Here is a 12,954-nt window from a genome sequence, read left to right as displayed (position 1 = left end):
GTACATTAAATGCTGCCATTAAAAACAAGAACTTGTCTCGCTAAAAACAAGCCCTTATATGACTATGAGGACGGAAAAATAATAAAGTTATGACTATCGGAATACAAAGAGGCAAAATCAAGATATTATTTTTGTCCTTAAGGTTGAAATTGGACCTCTAAGATGATTTCATGCAACAAACTCTGCATTTCTATAAATCACCGGTTAGACCATACATGGAATATTGTGTACAGTTTTGAGCACCTGTGTATGAGAAGGACATTGCTGAACTAGAATGCGTGCAAAGAAGGGAAAGCAAGGTAATTAAAGGACCTCATCACAGACGGGGATTCTTTACTGTAAGAGCAGTTCGACGATTGAACTCTCTGCCACATTGAAAAGTGTTTTTTTGAAAAATATAAAATTTCATCATATTTGTACCAGATTCTGGAGATGGAACTTTGATCCAGGAATTAATTCTAATAGCCATATTTGGAGTAAGGGAGGAATTTTTCCCCTAATGAGAAAATTGGAATGCACTCCAAGTCAGTTTTTGCCTTCCTCTGGATCAACACGGCAGGTTTATAGGTTTAATTTGATGGACCTTTTTTCAATATGATCAACTATTCAACTCTGTAACAAGCATGTACCTTGTATGCTAACAAAAGTGAGCTTCCATGGCCCGTACGGCGATCAAACCCGCGACCTTGGCGTTATTAGCACAATGCTCTAACCAACTGAGCTAACCGGCCACTTTTATACAAAAGCTTCACGTCACGTCAGTAGAAAATACATGCAAACGTGTATTCATATTGATATCCTATTAACCTGAATAATAAAATAAACTTGCAATTTTTACTACTCAAAAAGCATTGGACAAATTGCTTTTGTGTTTCCCATTCCACCCCACAAAGAGTTTTCTTTCAGTACATTATATGGTACATTAAATGCTGCCATTAAAAACAAGAACTTGTCTCGCTAAAAACAAGCCCTTATATGACTATGAGGACGGAAAAATAATAAAGTTATGACTATCGGAATACAAAGAGGCAAAATCAAGATATTATTTTTGTCCTTAAGGTTGAAATTGGACCTCTAAGATGATTTCATGCAACAAACTCTGCATTTCTATAAATCACCGGTTAGACCATACATGGAATATTGTGTACAGTTTTGAGCACCTGTGTATGAGAAGGACATTGCTGAACTAGAATGCGTGCAAAGAAGGGAAAGCAAGGTAATTAAAGGACCTCATCACAGATGGGGATTCTTTACTGTAAGAGCAGTTCGACGATTGAACTCTCTGCCACATTGAAAAGTGTTTTTTTGAAAAATATAAAATTTCATCATATTTGTACCAGATTCTGGAGATGGAACTTTGATCCAGGAATTTATTCTGATAGCCATATTTGGAGTAAGGGAGGAATTTTTCCCCTAATGAGAAAATTGGCATGCACTCCTAGGCAGTTTTTGCCTTCCTCTGGATCAACACGGCAGGTTTATAAGTTGAATTTGATGGACCTTTTTTCAATATTATCAACTATTCAACTCTGTAACAAGCATGTACCTTGTATGCTAACAAAAGTGAGCTTCCATGGCCCGTACGGCGATCAAACCCGCGACCTTGGCGTTATTAGCACCACGCTCTAACAAACTGAGCTAACCGGCCACTTTTATACCAAAGATTCACGTCACGTCAGTAGAAAATACATGCAAACGTGTATTCATATTGATATCCTATTAACCTGAATAATAAAATAAACTTGCAATTTTTACTACTCAAAAAGCATTGGACAAATTGCTTTTGTGTTTTCCATTCCACCCCACAAAGAGTTTTCTTTCAGTACATTATATGGTACATTAAATGCTGCCATTAAAAACAAGAACTCGTCTCGCTTAAAACAAGCCCTTATATGACTATGAGGACGGAAAAATAATAAAGTTATGACTATCGGAATACAAAGAGGCAAAATCAAGATATTATTTTTGTCCTTAAGGTTGAAATTGGACCTGTAAGATGATTTCATGCAACAAACTCGGCATTTCAATAAATAACCGGTTAGACCATACATGGAATATTGTGTACAGTTTTGAGCACCTGTGTATGAGAAGGACATTGCTGAACTAGAATGCGTGCAAAGAAGGGAAAGCAAGGTAATTAAAGGACCTCATCACAGATGGGGATTCTTTACTGTAAGAGCAGTTCGACGATTGAACTCTCTGCCACATTGAAAAGTGTTTTTTTGAAAAATATAAAATTTCATCATATTTGTACCAGATTCTGGAGATGGAACTTTGATCCAGGAATTTATTCTGATAGCCATATTTGGAGTAAGGGAGGAATTTTTCCCCTAATGAGAAAATTGGCATGCACTCCTAGGCAGTTTTTGCCTTCCTCTGGATCAACACGGCAGGTTTATAAGTTGAATTTGATGGACCTTTTTTCAATATTATCAACTATTCAACTCTGTAACAAGCATGTACCTTGTATGTTAACAAAAGTGAGCTTCCATGGCCCGTACGGCGATCAAACCCGCGACCTTGGCGTTATTAGCACCACGCTCTAACAAACTGAGCTAACCGGCCACTTTTATACCAAAGATTCACGTCACTTCAGTAGAAAATACATGCAAACGTGTATTCATATTGATATCCTATTAACCTGAATAATAAAATAAACTTGCAATTTTTACTACTCAAAAAGCATTGGACAAATTGCTTTTGTGTTTTCCATTCCACCCCACAAAGAGTTTTCTTTCAGTACATTATATGGTACATTAAATGCTGCCATTAAAAACAAGAACTCGTCTCGCTTAAAACAAGCCCTTATATGACTATGAGGACGGAAAAATAATAAAGTTATGACTATCGGAATACAAAGAGGCAAAATCAAGATATTATTTTTGTCCTTAAGGTTGAAATTGGACCTGTAAGATGATTTCATGCAACAAACTCGGCATTTCAATAAATAACCGGTTAGACCATACATGGAATATTGTGTACAGTTTTGAGCACCTGTGTATAAGAAGGATATTGCTGAATTAGAATGCGTGCAAAGAAGGGAAAGCAAGGTAATTAAAGGACCTCATCACAGACGGGGATTCTTTACTGTAAGAGCAGTTCGACGATTGAACTCTCTGCCACATTGAAAAGTGTTTTTTTGAAAAATATAAAATGTCATCATATTTGTACCAGATTCTGGAGATGGAACTTTGATCCAGGAATTTATTCTGATAGCCATATTTGGAGTAAGGGAGGAATTTTTCCCCTAATGAGAAAATTGGCATGCACTCCTAGGCAGTTTTTGCCTTCCTCTGAATCAACACGGCAGGTTTATAAGTTGAATTTGATGGACCTTGTTTCAATATTATCAACTATTCAACTCTGTAACAAGCATGTACCTTGTGTGCTAACAAAAGTGAGCTTCCATGGCCCGTACGGCGATCAAACCCGCGACCTTGGCATTATTAGCACCACGCTCTAACAAACTGAGCTAACCAGCCACTTTTATACCAAAGATTCACGTCACGTCAGTAGAAAATACATGCAAACGTGTATTCATATTGATATCCTATTAACCTGAATAATAAAATAAACTTGCAATTTTTACTACTCAAAAAGCATTGGACAAATTGCTTTTGTGTTTTCCATTCCACCCCACAAAGAGGAGTTTTCTTTCAGTACATTATATGGTACATTAAATGCTGCCATTAAAAACAAGAACTTGTCTCGCTAAAAACAAGCCCTTATATGACTATGAGGACGGAAAAATAATAAAGTTATGACTATCGGAATACAAAGAGGCAAAATCAAGATATTATTTTTGTCCTTAAGGTTGAAATTGAACCTCTAAGATGATTTCATGCAACAAACTCTGCATTTCTATAAATCACCGGTTAGACCATACATGGAATATTGTGTACAGTTTTAAGCACCTGTGTATGAGAAGGACATTGCTGAACTAGAATGCGTGCAAAGAAGGGAAAGCAAGGTAATTAAAGGACCTCATCACAGACGGGGATTCTTTACTGTAAGAGCAGTTCGACGATTGAACTCTCTGCCACATTGAAAAGTGTTTTTTTGAAAAATATAAAATGTCATCATATTTGTACCAGATTCTGGAGATGGAACTTTGATCCAGGAATTTATTCTAATAGCCATATTTGGAGTAAGGGAGGAATTTTTCCCCTAATGACAACATTGGAATGCACTCCAAGACAGTTTTTGCCTTCCTCTGGATCAACACGGCAGGTTTATAGGTTGAATTTGATGGACCTTTTTTCAATATTATCAACTATTCAACTCTGTAACAAGCATGTAACAAGCATGTAACAAAAGTGAGCTTCCATGGCCCGTACGGGGATCGAACCCATGACCTTGGTGTTATTAGCACCACGCTCTAACCAACTGAGCTAACCGGCCACTTTTACACCAAAGATTCACGTCACGTCAGTAGAAAATACATGCAAACGTGTATTCATATTGATATCCTATTAACCTGAATAATAAAATAAACTTGCAATTTTTACTACTCAAAAAGCATTGGACAAATTGCTTTTGTGTTTTCCATTCCACCCCACAAAGAGTTTTCTTTAAGTACATTATATGGTACATTAAATGCTGCCATTAAAAACAAGAACTTGTCTCGCTAAAAACAAGCCCTTATATGACTATGAGGACGGAAAAATAATAAAGTTATGACTATCGGAATAAAAAGAGGCAAAATCAAGATATTATTTTTGTCCTTAAGGTTGAAATTGGACCTCTAAGATGATTTCATGCAACAAACTCTGCATTTCTATAAATCACCGGTTAGACCATACATGGAATATTGTGTACAGTTTTGAGCACCTGTGTATGAGAAGGACATTGCTGAACTAGAATGCGTGCAAAGAAGGGAAAGCAAGGTAATTAAAGGACCTCATCACAGACGGGGATTCTTTACTGTAAGAGCAGTTCGACGATTGAACTCTCTGCCACATTGAAAAGTGTTTTTTTGAAAAATATAAAATGTCATCATATTTGTACCAGATTCTGGAGATGGAACTTTGATCCAGGAATTTATTCTGATAGCCATATTTGGAGTAAGGGAGGAATTTTTCCCCTAATGAGAAAATTGGCATGCACTCCTAGGCAGTTTTTGCCTTCCTCTGAATCAACACGGCAGGTTTATAAGTTGAATTTGATGGACCTTGTTTCAATATTATCAACTATTCAACTCTGTAACAAGCATGTACCTTGTGTGCTAACAAAAGTGAGCTTCCATGGCCCGTACGGCGATCAAACCCGCGACCTTGGCATTATTAGCACCACGCTCTAACAAACTGAGCTAACCAGCCACTTTTATACCAAAGATTCACGTCACGTCAGTAGAAAATACATGCAAACGTGTATTCATATTGATATCCTATTAACCTGAATAATAAAATAAACTTGCAATTTTTACTACTCAAAAAGCATTGGACAAATTGCTTTTGTGTTTTCCATTCCACCCCACAAAGAGGAGTTTTCTTTCAGTACATTATATGGTACATTAAATGCTGCCATTAAAAACAAGAACTTGTCTCGCTAAAAACAAGCCCTTATATGACTATGAGGACGGAAAAATAATAAAGTTATGACTATCGGAATACAAAGAGGCAAAATCAAGATATTATTTTTGTCCTTAAGGTTGAAATTGAACCTCTAAGATGATTTCATGCAACAAACTCTGCATTTCTATAAATCACCGGTTAGACCATACATGGAATATTGTGTACAGTTTTAAGCACCTGTGTATGAGAAGGACATTGCTGAACTAGAATGCGTGCAAAGAAGGGAAAGCAAGGTAATTAAAGGACCTCATCACAGACGGGGATTCTTTACTGTAAGAGCAGTTCGACGATTGAACTCTCTGCCACATTGAAAAGTGTTTTTTTGAAAAATATAAAATGTCATCATATTTGTACCAGATTCTGGAGATGGAACTTTGATCCAGGAATTTATTCTAATAGCCATATTTGGAGTAAGGGAGGAATTTTTCCCCTAATGACAACATTGGAATGCACTCCAAGACAGTTTTTGCCTTCCTCTGGATCAACACGGCAGGTTTATAGGTTGAATTTGATGGACCTTTTTTCAATATTATCAACTATTCAACTCTGTAACAAGCATGTAACAAGCATGTAACAAAAGTGAGCTTCCATGGCCCGTACGGGGATCGAACCCATGACCTTGGTGTTATTAGCACCACGCTCTAACCAACTGAGCTAACCGGCCACTTTTACACCAAAGATTCACGTCACGTCAGTAGAAAATACATGCAAACGTGTATTCATATTGATATCCTATTAACCTGAATAATAAAATAAACTTGCAATTTTTACTACTCAAAAAGCATTGGACAAATTGCTTTTGTGTTTTCCATTCCACCCCACAAAGAGTTTTCTTCAGTACATTATATGGTACATTAAATGCTGCCATTAAAAACAAGAACTTGTCTCGCTAAAAACAAGCCCTTATATGACTATGAGGACGGAAAAATAATAAAGTTATGACTATCGGAATACAAAGAGGCAAAATCAAGATATTATTTTTGTCCTTAAGGTTGAAATTGAACCTCTAAGATGATTTCATGCAACAAACTCTGCATTTCTATAAATCACCGGTTAGACCATACATGGAATATTGTGTACAGTTTTGAGCACCTGTGTATGAGAAGGACATTGCTGAACTAGAATGCGTGCAAAGAAGGGAAAGCAAGGTAATTAAAGGACCTCATCACAGACGGGGATTCTTTACTGTAAGAGCAGTTCGACGATTGAACTCTCTGCCACATTGAAAAGTGTTTTTTTGAAAAATATAAAATGTCATCATATTTGTACCAGATTCTGGAGATGGAACTTTGATCCAGGAATTTATTCTAATAGCCATATTTGGAGTAAGGGAGGAATTTTTCCCCTAATGACAACATTGGAATGCACTCCAAGACAGTTTTTGCCTTCCTCTGGATCAACACGGCAGGTTTATAGGTTGAATTTGATGGACCTTTTTTCAATATTATCAACTATTCAACTCTGTAACAAGCATGTAACAAAAGTGAGCTTCCATGGCCCGTACGGGGATCGAACCCGTGACCTTGGCGTTATTAGCACCACGCTCTAACCAACTGAGCTAACAGGCCACTTTTACACCAAAGATTCACGTCACGTCAGTAGAAAATACATGCAAACGTGTATTCATATTGATATCCTATTAACTTGAATAATAAAATAAACTTGCAATTTTTACTACTCAAAAAGCATTGGACAAATTGCTTTTGTGTTTTCCATTCCACCCCACAAAGAGTTTTCTTCAGTACATTATATGGTACATTAAATGCTGCCATTAAAAACAAGAACTTGTCTCGCTAAAAACAAGCCCTTATATGACTATGAGGACGGAAAAATAATAAAGTTATGACTATCGGAATACAAAGAGGCAAAATCAAGATATTATTTTTGTCCTTAAGGTTGAAATTGAACCTCTAAGATGATTTCATGCAACAAACTCTGCATTTCTATAAATCACCGGTTAGACCATACATGGAATATTGTGTACAGTTTTGAGCACCTGTGTATGAGAAGGACATTGCTGAACTAGAATGCGTGCAAAGAAGGGAAAGCAAGGTAATTAAAGGACCTCATCACAGACGGGGATTCTTTACTGTAAGAGCAGTTCGACGATTGAACTCTCTGCCACATTGAAAAGTGTTTTTTTGAAAAATATAAAATGTCATCATATTTGTACCAGATTCTGGAGATGGAACTTTGATCCAGGAATTTATTCTAATAGCCATATTTGGAGTAAGGGAGGAATTTTTCCCCTAATGACAACATTGGAATGCACTCCAAGACAGTTTTTGCCTTCCTCTGGATCAACACGGCAGGTTTATAGGTTGAATTTGATAGACCTTTTTTCAATATTATCAACTATTCAACTCTGTAACAAGCATGTAACAAAAGTGAGCTTCCATGGCCCGTACGGGGATCGAACCCGTGACCTTGGCGTTATTAGCACCACGCTCTAACCAACTGAGCTAACCGGCCACTTTTACACCAAAGATTCACGTCACGTCAGTAGAAAATACATGCAAACGTGTATTCATATTGATATCCTATTAACCTGAATAATAAAATAAACTTGCAATTTTTACTACTCAAAAAGCATTGGACAAATTGCTTTTGTGTTTTCCATTCCACCCCACAAAGAGTTTTCTTTCAGTACATTATATGGTACATTAAATGCTGCCATTAAAAACAAGAACTTGTCTCGCTAAAAACAAGCCCTTATATGACTATGAGGACGGAAAAATAATAAAGTTATGACTATCGGAATACAAAGAGGCAAAATCAAGATATTATTTTTGTCCTTAAGGTTGAAATTGGACCTCTAAGATGATTTCATGCAACAAACTCTGCATTTCTATAAATCACCGGTTAGACCATACATGGAATATTGTGTACAGTTTTGAGCACCTGTGTATGAGAAGGACATTGCTGAACTAGAATGCGTGCAAAGAAGGGAAAGCAAGGTAATTAAAGGACCTCATCACAGACGGGGATTCTTTACTGTAAGAGCAGTTCAACGATTGAACTCTCTGCCACTTTGAAAAGTGTTTTTTTGAAAAATATAATCATATTTGTACCAGATTCTGGAGATGGAACTTTGATCCAGGAATTTATTCTAATAGCCATATTTGGAGTAAGGGAGGAATTTTTCCCCTAATGACAACATTGGAATGCACTCCAAGACAGTTTTTGCCTTCCTCTGGATCAACACGGCAGGTTTATAGGTTGAATTTGATGGACCTTTTTTCAATATTATCAACTATTCAACTCTGTAACAAGCATGTAACAAAAGTGAGCTTCCATGGCCCGTACGGGGATCGAACCCGTGACCTTGGCGTTATTAGCACCACGCTCTAACCAACTGAGCTAACCGGCCACTTTTACACCAAAGATTCACGTCACGTCAGTAGAAAATACATGCAAACGTGTATTCATATTGATATCCTATTAACCTGAATAATAAAATAAACTTGCAATTTTTACTACTCAAAAAGCATTGGACAAATTGCTTTTGTGTTTTCCATTCCACCCCACAAAGAGTTTTCTTTCAGTACATTATATGGTACATTAAATGCTGCCATTAAAAACAAGAACTTGTCTCGCTAAAAACAAGCCCTTATATGACTATGAGGACGGAAAAATAATAAAGTTATGACTATCGGAATACAAAGAGGCAAAATCAAGATATTATTTTTGTCCTTAAGGTTGAAATTGAACCTCTAAGATGATTTCATGCAACAAACTCTGCATTTCTATAAATCACCGGTTACACCATACATGGAATATTGTGTACAGTTTTGAGCACCTGTGTATGAGAAGGACATTGCTGAACTAGAATGCGTGCAAAGAAGGGAAAGCAAGGTAATTAAAGGACCTCATCACAGACGGGGATTCTTTACTGTAAGAGCAGTTCGACGATTGAACTCTCTGCCACATTGAAAAGTGTTTTTTTGAAAAATATAAAATTTCATCATATTTGTACCAGATTCTGGAGATGGAACTTTGATCCAGGAATTTATTCTAATAGCCATATTTGGAGTAAGGGAGGAATTTTTCCCCTAATGACAACATTGGAATGCACTCCAAGACAGTTTTTGCCTTCCTCTGGATCAACACGGCAGGTTTATATGTTGAATTTGATGGACCTTTTTTCAATATTATCAACTATTCAACTCTGTAACAAGCATGTAACAAAAGTGAGCTTCCATGGCCCATACGGGGATCGAACCCATGACCTTGGCGTTATTAGCCCCACGCTCTAACCAACTGAGCTAACCGGCCACTTTTACACCAAAGATTCACGTCACGTCAGTAGAAAATACATGCAAACGTGTATTCATATTGATATCCTATTAACCTGAATAATAAAATAAACTTGCAATTTTTACTACTCAAAAAGCATTGGACAAATTGCTTTTGTGTTTTCCATTCCACCCCACAAAGAGTTTTCTTTCAGTACATTATATGGTACATTAAATGCTGCCATTAAAAACAAGAACTTGTCTCGCTAAAAACAAGCCCTTATATGACTATGAGGACGGAAAAATAATAAAGTTATGACTATCGGAATACAAAGAGGCAAAATCAAGATATTATTTTTGTCCTTAAGGTTGAAATTGAACCTCTAAGATGATTTCATGCAACAAACTCTGCATTTCTATAAATCACCGGTTACACCATACATGGAATATTGTGTACAGTTTTGAGCACCTGTGTATGAGAAGGACATTGCTGAACTAGAATGCGTGCAAAGAAGGGAAAGCAAGGTAATTAAAGGACCTCATCACAGACGGGGATTCTTTACTGTAAGAGCAGTTCGACGATTGAACTCTCTGCCACATTGAAAAGTGTTTTTTTGAAAAATATAAAATTTCATCATATTTGTACCAGATTCTGGAGATGGAACTTTGATCCAGGAATTTATTCTAATAGCCATATTTGGAGTAAGGGAGGAATTTTTCCCCTAATGACAACATTGGAATGCACTCCAAGACAGTTTTTGCCTTCCTCTGGATCAACACGGCAGGTTTATATGTTGAATTTGATGGACCTTTTTTCAATATTATCAACTATTCAACTCTGTAACAAGCATGTAACAAAAGTGAGCTTCCATGGCCCATACGGGGATCGAACCCATGACCTTGGCGTTATTAGCCCCACGCTCTAACCAACTGAGCTAACCGGCCACTTTTACACCAAAGATTCACGTCACGTCAGTAGAAAATACATGCAAACGTGTATTCATATTGATATCCTATTAACCTGAATAATAAAATAAACTTGCAATTTTTACTACTCAAAAAGCATTGGACAAATTGCTTTTGTGTTTTCCATTCCACCCACAAAGAGTTTTCTTTCAGTACATTATATGGTACATTAAATGCTGCCATTAAAAACAAGAACTTGTCTCGCTAAAAACAAGCCCTTATATGACTATGAGGACGGAAAAATAATAAAGTTATGACTATCGGAATACAAAGAGGCAAAATCAAGATATTATTTTTGTCCTTAAGGTTGAAATTGGACCTCTAAGATGATTTCATGCAACAAACTCTGCATTTCTATAAATCACCGGTTACACCATACATGGAATATTGTGTACAGTTTTGAGCACCTGTGTATGAGAAGGACATTGCTGAACTAGAATGCGTGCAAAGAAGGGAAAGCAAGGTAATTAAAGGACCTCATCACAGACGGGGATTCTTTACTGTAAGAGCAGTTCGACGATTGAACTCTCTGCCACATTGAAAAGTGTTTTTTTGAAAAATATAAAATTTCATCATATTTGTACCAGATTCTGGAGATGGAACTTTGATCCAGGAATTTATTCTAATAGCCATATTTGGAGTAAGGGAGGAATTTTTCCCCTAATGACAACATTGGAATGCACTCCAAGACAGTTTTTGCCTTCCTCTGGATCAACACGGCAGGTTTATATGTTGAATTTGATGGACCTTTTTTCAATATTATCAACTATTCAACTCTGTAACAAGCATGTAACAAAAGTGAGCTTCCATGGCCCATACGGGGATCGAACCCATGACCTTGGCGTTATTAGCCCCACGCTCTAACCAACTGAGCTAACCGGCCACTTTTACACCAAAGATTCACGTCACGTCAGTAGAAAATACATGCAAACGTGTATTCATATTGATATCCTATTAACCTGAATAATAAAATAAACTTGCAATTTTTACTACTCAAAAAGCATTGGACAAATTGCTTTTGTGTTTTCCATTCCACCCACAAAGAGTTTTCTTTCAGTACATTATATGGTACATTAAATGCTGCCATTAAAAACAAGAACTTGTCTCGCTAAAAACAAGCCCTTATATGACTATGAGGACGGAAAAATAATAAAGTTATGACTATCGGAATACAAAGAGGCAAAATCAAGATATTATTTTTGTCCTTAAGGTTGAAATTGGACCTCTAAGATGATTTCATGCAACAAACTCTGCATTTCTATAAATCACCGGTTAGATCATACATGGAATATTGTGTACAGTTTTGAGCACCTGTGTATGAGAAGGACATTGCTGAACTAGAATGCGTGCAAAGAAGGGAAAGCAAGGTAATTAAAGGACCTCATCACAGACGGGGATTCTTTACTGTAAGAGCAGTTCGACGATTGAACTCTCTGCCACATTGAAAAGTGTTTTTTTGAAAAATATAAAATGTCATCATATTTGTACCAGATTCTGGAGATGGAACTTTGATCCAGGAATTTATTCTAATAGCCATATTTGAAGTAAGGGAGGACTTTTTCCCCTAATGACAACATTGGAATGCACTCCAAGACAGTTTTTGCCTTCCTCTGGATCAACACGGCAGGTTTATAGGTTGAATTTGATGGACCTTTTTTCAATATTATCAACTATTCAACTCTGTAACAAAAGTAAGCTTCTATGGCCCATACGGGGATCGAACCCATGACCTTGGCATTATTAGCCCCACGCTCTAACCAACTGAGCTAACCGGCCACTTTTACACCAAAGATTCACGTCACGTCAGTAGAAAATACATGCAAACGTGTATTCATATTGATATCCTATCAACCTGAATAATAAAATAAACTTGCAATTTTTACTACTCAAAAAGCATTGGACAAATTGCTTTTGTGTTTTCCATTCCACCCCACAAAGAGTTTTCTTCAGTACATTATATGGTACATTAAATGCTGCCATTAAAAACAAGAACTTGTCTCGCTAAAAACAAGCCCTTATATGACTATGAGGACGTAAAAATAATAAAGTTATGACTATCGGAATACAAAGAGGCAAAATCAAGATATTATTTTTGTCCTTAAGGTTGAAATTGGACCTCTAAGATGATTTCATGCAACAAACTCTGCATTTCTATAAATCACCGGTTAGACCATACATGG

The 12,954-nt window shown here is 36.7% G+C and overlaps 3 non-coding genes across 3 annotated transcripts; all 3 read right to left on the bottom strand.

Moving 5' to 3' along the window:
* Positions 1-7,067: 7,067 nt before the first annotated feature.
* Positions 7,068-7,141, bottom strand: TRNAI-AAU (transfer RNA isoleucine (anticodon AAU)). The gene has a single exon. It is a non-coding gene; the product is annotated as a tRNA-Ile (tRNA).
* An 830-nt stretch (positions 7,142-7,971) lies between these two features.
* On the bottom strand, positions 7,972-8,045 carry TRNAI-AAU (transfer RNA isoleucine (anticodon AAU)). The gene has a single exon. It is a non-coding gene; the product is annotated as a tRNA-Ile (tRNA).
* An 824-nt stretch (positions 8,046-8,869) lies between these two features.
* Positions 8,870-8,943, bottom strand: TRNAI-AAU (transfer RNA isoleucine (anticodon AAU)). Its single transcript has one exon. It is a non-coding gene; the product is annotated as a tRNA-Ile (tRNA).
* Positions 8,944-12,954: the final 4,011 nt, after the last annotated feature.

This window comes from Rhinoderma darwinii, chromosome 3 (assembly GCF_050947455.1).
Source record: "Rhinoderma darwinii isolate aRhiDar2 chromosome 3, aRhiDar2.hap1, whole genome shotgun sequence".
Taxonomy (NCBI): Eukaryota; Metazoa; Chordata; class Amphibia; order Anura; family Rhinodermatidae; genus Rhinoderma; species Rhinoderma darwinii.
Note: the sequence above shows the minus strand (reverse complement) of the source record. Positions and strands in the feature narration are given on the sequence as shown.